Source organism: Cryptomeria japonica, chromosome 3 (assembly GCF_030272615.1).
Source record: "Cryptomeria japonica chromosome 3, Sugi_1.0, whole genome shotgun sequence".
Lineage (NCBI taxonomy): Eukaryota > Viridiplantae > Streptophyta > Pinopsida > Cupressales > Cupressaceae > Cryptomeria > Cryptomeria japonica.
This window is the reverse complement of record NC_081407.1, coordinates 645,308,534-645,319,547: the sequence shown is the minus strand read 5'-3', so window position 1 is coordinate 645,319,547 and position 11,014 is coordinate 645,308,534.

Genomic DNA, 11,014 nt, shown 5'->3' with positions numbered 1-11,014 from the left:
ACAACAGTCCACTAAATGCAATTAACTAAAAAAAGAAAACAAAGTATGCTACAAGATAGTGGGTAAGATGCAAGGAATGAAGTTAAATAGACAAAGAAAAACCATGAATATTACCAAGTCAAAAGGAGTAGCTATGACCTCTTAGGTGTTTTTTCACTTGCATAAATTAGACTTCTTCAGGATAGAAACACATGTAGATAGTAGTATGCAGTCTTTTTGACGATTTTTGAAGTAGTTGAAGGAATGACTTATTTTAGTTATATCTAACCCAAGACAATTTCAACTCAAAGTAAGGAATAAAACCATATGTCCTATAAGTTTGGGAAGCTAATTGAGTAGCTGGATAAGGTAGAGCATGACTATAGGGTAGTCTTGAGACTCTTTTAACTCGATTAGAACATGTACCAAGTATCTAGGAGCTTACAAAGCCAATTCAACCATATTTCAAGTGAAAATGCAACAAAAGGAGTAAAAGCTTTGAATACACCCCAAAAACCACTTTGGCGACCAAGTAGGTGGAAATAGTCTTTTCCAACATTTTTTTTCTTCATATATGAAGCCCTATATTCTCTTTATTATTTGAGATGAGAAATACTTTGTTGGCGGTTCCATTATTACCCAGTCTAGTATCGATCTGATCTTGATACTTTCATAAAAGGAGTTACTATCCTAAGTGCTTGATACTATCACAAAAACTGAGTGTTGCAGTAGTGAATCTTCCTTTGACCTTTGGGTGGTCTTGTCCAAGCAAGACATAATTACAAGTTACATGTACTTGGGCCCAGCCCTAAGCTTGATTTACATAATAGATAATACATCTGTATTTTAATTTGTCATTGACAACATTAAAATACAATAGATAGGTATCCGAGCTATCTACTATTTCAACATATCTCTGATATTGTGCAAACCATTTAAGAAGTGATCCGAAACAAGGATGAAAGAAAACTTGTCTTAAAATTAAATAATTATGAAATGTATATGTAACTTGTATTATCATACCCTATGATGCATATATTGAGTGGACTGCCATGATAGTAATATAAGGAAGTACAAGGAGGGAGAACGGTGATGAGGTCCTCCTCTAGGTAGCCCACCTCATGGTAGTTGACTGATGGTCCCATGAGGCCAAGGGGGTGTAAGACAAAGTCCACCGCTCTTAGACCTAGAAGGGAAGGACATTCTGGACACCCTATTGTATCTTTCCAAACTATATCATTATTGATTATTGACAAGGGGATAAGGATGGAAGTGATGAAGGGGAACAATGATAGGATACCTCACTAGGTAGTCCACCTCATGGTAGTTTTGCCAATGGTCACATGAGGCCAAGAGGGCTTTGGATTTCACTCCAGTCTTGGGCCTAGGGTAGAGGGTCTCTTGGACACCTCATCATTCTTCTTACTCCCACTTTCTTATGATTGAGCTCCTATAGGGAGTTGGACCAGACACTAGTTAAGTTAATTTATGCTTAATTATCTTTCTTTAGAGATTTATATTATTAGTTCTGATTGATTTCTAACCTATTGCAGGACCTCAATCAGGTACGCATCTTATTCCATTTGTAGTTTTACATAAAATGGTGATTTAGGGCAAGAACTAGGGTTTTTACAAAAAAAAAGTAGCAACATGTTTATTCTATGAGTGTTTCGAAAGCTATTTCATATTGGGAATCATTTTGAACATTCCATGATCATTGCTTGATGACAAGCAATCTTGAGCGGGGCGGACTATAATGTCCCCACTTTAGAATAGAATTTAATAATAAATAATAATAATAATATTAAATTAAAAAAGAATAAACAATAAAATATAAAATAAAATATAAAATAATATAATTAAAATTTAATTAAGCTAATGAATGGTCAAAAGACATGGAAGGAAAAATTGCTATGATCTCCTAAGCTCTTCATAATAGCGTGAAAGTGTAATAGACACTCTAGACTCTAAATGGAGATGAGAGGATTCCTCTTTATAGGAAATTCATTGCTTAGATCCAAGGTGGAAGAAATCAATGATTGGGAATCGGTCTTATGAAATGGAAGGTCAAGATCAAATTGGTTGAGTGAGGGGAGAGATAAATGGAGGATGTTCCTACTACATTGACAAGATGGAAGAATATGTGGGATAAAGAACCACATGGGAAGATGCTCACAAAGACCATGAGAGAAAGATAGAAGAAGGAATCTAAGTTGTAGGGAGGTTGGAGGGAATATAGGATTCATGAGACAAGTGTCTTATGAGTCTCTTTTGACTAGGATGATGTGGAGAAACCAATCTCTACAATGTAGGGAGGGTGGAGAGGAAATAGGAAATGGAATGCCACATAAGTCTCCACACCCATTTGACTAGGAGCTGTTAGCTATACCATACCCAAGGATGTACCAAACTACCAGAACCTCGAACCCTTACCAGTCCCTGTCCCACAACTTAGGTATTCCACCTTGGATCCCTTTCAACCTCAAGGGTTTTCGTTCTTTGATTGAATCACATTGAATTGCTCTAGAAACAAGGTTGGATAACATGACAAATCAGATGATCATTTGCTTTTTGCAATTTCTTTTATATGTTTCCCTTCTCACATGGGTGCCCAACTCTTGAAAATCCAAAACTAGATCTTGGGGGTTACAAAAGGCCTTATCTGGCCCAATTAAATATTACACTTTATTTTAATCCATAAGCTATCCCTTTTTTACAAAATTTCAATTGGACAAACTTAAAACATTATTATAATATTATTTCCCTAATTTTGTTCCCATTAGCCCATAGGAAATAAATGAATGCCTTATTGGGTTTCCCTTGATTCATTTTGGAAAAAGGGAAAGAACATCATCTGCCCCAAACAAGGACCAGAACTGTATTTCCCAAGTATGGCTAACTTTCAAAGAGGGCCTCATAAGTTCATTACAGAGTTACTAACATGTTGGTTTGCCACAAAGTGCACCCACAACATATAGGAAATAAATATAACTGAACATCAAGCTGTGTAGCAGCAATCCAAACACAAATAAATGACTGAGACATTTGAAGAGCTTGGACAGTAAGTACATTCCATCCAGACATTACAATGAAGATGCTATAGTAAAATCACACAATAGCTATACCAAATTCCGCAACAGATGGACTTTATGCTGCCAAATTCTAAAACAAAAATGATATTTTTTTCATAAACAAATTTGTATAGCTAACACAACCTTACACTATATACATGGTAGCCAACTAGTTTTGTAAGATATTCTAATAATAGTTTTTTGGCAAATATTAGCCTAAGATAATCCCCGCTATGGACCCATTTTGAGTTGTGACACTATTTAAACTACAAGTCCTCTTACAGAAGCTTTCACCCTGATTTTGTGCTCTAAATATCATATGTTATAAATAGTTTATCTAATTTTTGCACTTATCAAGAAAAAAATATGCCAAACTTTCGGACAAAGCGATCTCATTTGCAGAGGATAAAAAAATATTTTTAAAACATTCCTTTGAAACAATCCTAATTAAAAAACTAGGGTCTTCAAACATAAACATTCCTAAAGAGTCCCGTAACACACAGAGATTGAAGGTGTCCTGCCGCTCAAACTAAAAAGAAAAGAGAGAGGTGACTCAATTTACTTACTTTGGGATTTTGTCCATGGACGCCCATTCTGGGTTTTTGGATATCTAGTACATTTTGTGAGTTGAGTACTAGGGGGGATTAGAAGACCCAGTTGAAGGAGGATTTGTGTGAATAAGGGTTGAGGGTGTTGGCGGTGATTGAATGTTGGAGAGTTGGATTGTGACTTAGACATGTTTATTTGTCCTATTTGAGTGTGTTTCAATGGTTGGGTGAGGGTTGGTGAGTATGGGTGTGTTTTGGGGTATTGAATCCTTTTGAGTAACTTGTGGCCTTGTGAGGGGCCTTTTGATTAAGTGAAGGGTTGACACCTAATTGAATAGGTGAGTTGGGAGAAATATCTCCCTTGTTGGTTGAGTTTATTGGATTCTCTGCATCATCATGCCTTTTTTCTATCAATCCATTCAAACTTCCACCCAAAGATTCAATCTTGTCAAAGTTCAAAATAAATTTCCTTGTTGTCCTTACTATCTTGCATCAACTTTCATATCAGTAGGTAGTCTTTTGCTTAGAACTATCATCTTTCATGGTAGGATACCATCTCAGTCCCTTGATTTAAGTTCACTTACCTTTAGAATTTATCATTTCCTAATCAAGTTGTTCAAGTGGAAAATGTCACTAACAAAGTTGAAATGTCAATTCTCAATCTGCCTAAGGTAAAAGGTTAAAATAAATTGCAAAAGATAGAACAAGGCTACAAGAAAATGAATCATCAGTATTACCTAAATCCACATTATCAACAAAATCTAGAAATAACCTTGTATGTAAATAATTTATCATGCCAAAATTGCCAATTCTAACATGAAAATGAGACTAAGGAAAGCTCTAGAACAACTACTACTATTCATTCACATGTTCGTTATTAACCTCAATCACCATGAAAGATGCACAAATTGATTATAACAAAGAAGATGTTTCATAAATGTAAATATTAATTCAAGACTAAGGAAAATGAAAGAAATAAAAGAATACCAAGCAATCAAAAAAGACTACCAATACCGTTGCAAACTATGAACTTCATTTCCATTAATTCTTCAAAATATACTAGCAAAGCACAAGTATTCAATCTATAGCCTATTGCTAAATGTCGTTTGAAAGAAAACACACTAATGAGTGTTACTAAACTTGGACATTAAATAATCAATTATTAGACCCTCAAAATGAATTTTGAAATTACATTTATAGGGAAACTTTTTCCTCAAAATTAGAGATTAAATTCCACCCAAAACTTTATCAAACTAAGAGGTACAATCAACACACAAGATACTAGCCTATAACTGAATTAAGAACTATAAGTTGACTCATGAAAATGAAATATAAGTCAGAAGGAACTTAGAATATGGAGTCAAAGAAGCATGGAGAACAAGAAAAAGAGGATGTATCTAGGCCCCCACCCCCAAGATGACTCCTCCAAAAATTTTAAACTTAGGTGCACAAGCAACAAGATGAAGAACAAAGGCCAAAGTAGGTTGTAACTACCATGAAACTGTCCATCCAAAGTGATGAGAATCTAGATGTTCTTAAGTGGCTACAATTCAACTTTGAAAGGATAAAGAAGAGTATTGAAGAAAGTAAGTTTGCAAAAGATGATCGTTGAGGTTGAGGCCGCAAGGAAGCCAAAGAAGGCAATGAATTTGTATGCCACCTAAAACTATGCAAAAGGAGAGATAGTTGCCAATACCCTAAAATAGAGAAGATTTAGTAAAAACTGCCAATACCCTAAACAAGGGTAACCTAGGACAGTAAGAAAATGGTTTGGGGGTCATATAGACTAGCTTTATACTATATGTTAATTACAAAGTGATAAGTTGTGTGGTTGGAGATTTTCAGTCCACCCCTTCTAGGTTAGGATTGTGCTGAACCAAACACAATTGTATCTCCCTAGGGCTTCTGGGTCGGGTGTGTTAGGCTGGCTAGCAAGAGAAAGAAAGGCTTGCCCAAACAACACTGAATGAATGTTGCAAATCAATTGAATAATATTCATTCCAATTGTTTTATTGTGCGTTGGTTTGATCTCCATCGATTCAGTAGCCAGAGGCAGACACCGCCCTATATATTAGCTCGTACAATAGTGAACAATCAACACGTGTGTATACATGAGGAAGGGATTGCTGTGACAAGATTGAATGCTCACTCCTCAATCACAGTTCTATGGTTTTACGAGGAGTGGATTCCTATAGGGTATTACGCATTTAGGGAACCACACCTTTGACTAGAAGCCATCCGGCCTAAGATTGGATAATCAATATGAATACGAGATTGACCAATTTGCATTAAAAACTAGGGCAATTAACCACCACATGTCTCATTTCCTAAGATCTTTTGCAAAAAAAAGGAATCTCTCATACTCCAAGAGTTGCTTCCACAATCGGTCAATATCCCACAAGAATGCAGGCATAGCTAGCATGTATATAAAAAAGCAAGCAAAAGTTGTCTCTTGAATGTATATTTTTTGCAACATGAAATTAAGGTGAAGAATCTACCTCCTGTGCGGGATTGCAAGCAATGCACAAATGCCTTCGATGTGGGTTTGATGTTGTTGGGGGTTGAAGTCATCACAGATGCCTACGCAGGATTGCAATGCATAAATGAGTTGCCCTCTTCTTCTTTTTTAAGTAATGGCTGTTGTCGTCAGAATTACGACGAACTCGAGCACTTTTTTGAAAAAAAGAAAATTTTCTTTGCTAATGCCTTCTTTGTCGAAACCAAATGGCAAATTGCCGTCAAAATTACGATGAATTTGGGTATTTTTTCAAAAAAAAATCAAATTTGGCCACAATATACCTTCTTCATTAGAAACCTCAGTCAGAAATCTAGTCCAAATGTATTAGTGAGGTGGTTAGAAAATGTGCCACATGCATTTGGATGCCTATCTCTCTTGGATTTATCTAGAAGCTTCCTCTTTTCTTGTATTCTATATACATTGGATGTCTTCGAGAGATTCGTTATGTATTCAATGCTACTGGAACGACTTTAGATAGTGACATTGTAAAGTCCTGTGAAGAAGACTTGTTTTGCAAGTGATTGTAAAACCAATTTTATCCTAATATATTAAGCATAATTTTGGAGTGTGGGTTTTCTCTATTAAAATGGATTTCCTCACAATACATCTTGTTTTAAAGTATAATTCTTTGTTGTATATTATTTTATTACTGCATGTGCATCTCATTACTACATCTGTTAAAGGTCTTATGAAAAACTTGCACTATCTCCTCTTCTTAGATTGGTGTAGGAAGCATTTCTACATACCTTACTTCCTTTCACAAGGTCCTTCAAAATGTGATCTCTATGGGGTTAATGAGGAGAGTGTGGTTTTTTTTTCACTTCTCTTTTTCTTTTTAAACACTATTGAATGCTAAGATTTGGGGGGGGGGGGGTGTGAATCAATATATACTAAAACTTAACCAAATAATTTCTAAATTTCTATTTACCACATTTGTAGAAATAAATAATGGAAAACAAAAAATAAATCGCACATGAACACCAAGAATTTTACATGGAAAACCCAAAGAGGGAAAAACCATGGTGAGAACTATTCACTATATGAAGAACATGTTACAATATTTAGGCTCAAGGCCAAGGAGCTCATTGCCCCTGATGTGGACTTGCAAGACTCAAGCACACATCCTAAAGGCAATATACAAAAGACTTGCGGATAGTAAAGATCACTTATTCAAGGAAAGATACATTACTAAATGAAAGAGATACATCAATATTGCTGAATTGTAGGCAACTGCATCCACTGATATGATGATTACAGTTCTCTGTTACAACCAATATGAAACTATCTTCATTGTTGCACTACTATACTAGTGAACCTTTATATTATTTCATAAAAACTTCACACAACACTTACAATTCATACATCCATCTCTAAAATTATTCCACCCTTTATATACCATCCGCTAACACAATAACATCAATTAGGTTGGCTCTAAAAGATAACATTGTTGATGCACACCAACACAATTTACTCAAACTACAATACAAACCACCAAGAATATTTGTGAATGCACAAAATAACATCACTTGACACCAAGGATAAAAAATTAATAGACCGCACCAATCAAACCAACTAAAGGCATAGAAATGCAACACATTTCTGCACACTGTCTCTCTATCACAGTACCAAATGGAGCTCAGACCAAAATATCTTTAAATGTAGATCACATGAGCATCTAAAAATTGAGATATAATTGGAATTTACATTCATCAACATCATATTACAATTACATGAATAGATGAAACATATGCGCCATAATCCGGACTAAAATCTAACTAATAGACCGTTCATCAAAACAATCACACATAGCTGAATACTAATTGTGAACCTCAGAGATCATCACCAATGCTCTGAACACTTCATGATACACCTTTATATACCTTCTAAAGAATTCACAAGTAGATTCTACACATCCATATGATCACAATACCAACCCACTATTATTGCAATATACTAGACCACATTCGAACCAAAGAGTGTTACCAAGTTACACATCTAGATCAACAAGCTTGACATCTCACCAACAAGTTTGACATCAATGACAAAAAGAACTCATATTTGTAACAATCTACCAATTTTTCATTGATGGAAATACTTATACCAATTCAAAAACTCACTCCCCCTTTGACATCAAAGGTAAAGGGTGTCTCCTTAAAACAAAACTTAACAAATCATACATAAATCCCCCTATCTGCAACACCTCCTTAAAACTAAAAACCAAATCTATCACCAACTTATCTGCATATGTAAAATAAAAATTGTCTTACCAAAAACATATTTAACCACCTTGCTGAGACGAGGGCATGATACTCTTATGAATGAGTTTCAAGTGAGTTTAGACGACATTCTAATCTACTCCTGTAGAGACCAAGATATTGTGTTGACTCTCCATCTTCAAAATAATATTCTCTACCTTTACATAGCTAGCCGAAACAGTTACTATCTTACTTAACTCCTAAGAGTCTTTAAGAATCTTCACAATGCTAGTGAGATGTATGTCTATCACATCTCTCAAATTACCAAAATCCTTCTTGATCTTTTTCTTCTAATCAATTAGTAGGTTTATCTTTATGTACAGGTTCTCCATTGGTAGTCTCCCATTACCATCTCCATCTTTCTTCAGATATATTGCACTAGATAACTGTACAATTCGTGTTTCCAAAGTATTCTTCATTGATACCGGCTATTGGTGACAAAATTTATATACTTCTACAATATGATCTACACACTCCTAAAAAACTCTTATACTTTCTTGTAGCTGGGTATATATATCTGTACACTTGTTTACTAGCTCTCCTAGTCTTTTCTCCTCTACCTTCTTCTCAACATATTTTAAAATTATAGCATCCAAATTAGAAGCATGATCTTTCAATCTCTTAAGAAACACTTGTAGCTGCTCCGCATCACTTAGAGATTCATCTAATGCTACCTCTGGAATTTTTTCATGAACAAACTTCAATGTATCATTGAATAAATTAGTACACTCCACCTAAGATATGATAAATTTCTTCCTTACGGTATGATGGAGGACGTCACCTAGATGTAGCATGTGGAGGGGTGACAACAGGTTGAAGTTCATTTGACCTTGGGAAATAGGTACCTGAAGTACCTCTGTAGTAATAAGTTGTGTAGACTACATCTGTAACTATGAGTATGATGCAAAATATTTGAAGGGCCTAGAAGATTTTCCAATAGACATCCTTCTCTTTTCATCCTCTACACTCTTCTCCTTCTCCTTATCAGGACTCTACTTCTTCTCTTCTATCTTCTCTTTCTCTTTTTTTATTTCTTATGTATTCTCTTCCTCCTTCACTTCTTCTATTTTCTCCTTCTCTAGATCCTCTTCTCCTATTCCTCCTTAGCATCTTTTGAAATCTCTACAACTATATTCTCTACATTCTACTCTATGTTCATTTAATCAATTGGATTAGTCTCCTAACTAGCATCACTACTCTTCTATTCTTTCATTTTCTTCTTTGGATCACTCTTACTACTACGCCGTCCTGGACAAGACCCTATGTTTGTCTTCTCTGAAGGAGAAGAAAAATTCCTCTTCAAATATTCTACATCCTACATAACAATAACTTTAGTCTGTCCAATCATCCTTTGGAGGTCATTTGAATCAACTTCCATGATGAAACTTACTCTCTCCTTGGTTTTGAATCTTTTATTTAATGTATGCACAATTTTGGCTCTATCCTTCTTATATATATGGCTACACACCTTATCCAAAGCACGTGTCCTCATATCAGACTCCTTCACCAATGCATCTTTTCTTCTTGCTGTCATAGATTCAAGTCGTTCCTTAGGCATCTTGTTAGAAACATCATTGAGACTCTTGTCAAAAGTAATCAAATACTTGATTGTAGCTTTTTGTATCTTTTCCCTATCAACCTGCAGAGACTCAACATACAATCCTACACTCATTCAATGGATCATATGCACAAAGTGGTTGATAATTGGGATCAACCAAAGGAGTACCTAACTTCATCTTCTTCATTGGTTCTTTCTTCTTCACTTGCTTCCTCTTCTTGGCTAGGGTCTCTATCAAAGAGACTAAAGTTCTCTTCCTTTGGATCAATGATACTGTTTCTTCTTCTTCTTCTTCTTCTTCTATTTTATCCTTTTGGACCATGTGCAGATCACAAATTTTTCTTTCTATACTTCTTCATCACTGATACTGCTTTCTACTTCTTCAATCACCAGCTCCAAGCTATCCTTATTTCTTGTTACTTTTTGCTTATGCCTTTTCCCTTTCTTTTCACTTATTCTAGATCTATCCAAGGTTCTAGAGGAACCTATCTTCATCAGAGGAGAGGCAAAGATAGATCTAGTCCTTATCTATGCTTGTCTAGAAGATCCCTCAATTGGAGTCACACCAAATACTTTGTACATCAGGAACAAACTAATTCTTTGATACAACTTCTCCATTCTTTTAGGATTCTCTTTCTCAATTTTGTCCTTCCTCAACCTATCCAATATCTCTATGGTAGTTCCAAACCTTGGTTCATTAGAATCTATCGACAACTTCCTCAATATCTCAATATTCTTCTCCACATCTTCCACAAACACTTCATAAGGTAGCTTAGGTAGCCAAGTAGTCCTTGGCTCAACTTCTTGAATGTAGCAATGATCTCTACTCACCAGAAAATTAAACTCATCTTTGTATTTCCAGATCAAATATGCCAGAATCGTTTCTCTTCTTGCATTCTATCCTAAGTTCTTTTGAACCACTCCAAGTACATGGTTTTGTATGCATGTTCGTTTATCCAAAAATACCTAATATGTTTCCTAATTTGTACCACAATTAGGGAAAACTTATCCCAAACATTATTCTTAATCCTTGGAACTTCATTCATGATCATGAACGCCAAACAAATAATTAAAGACCCATACCT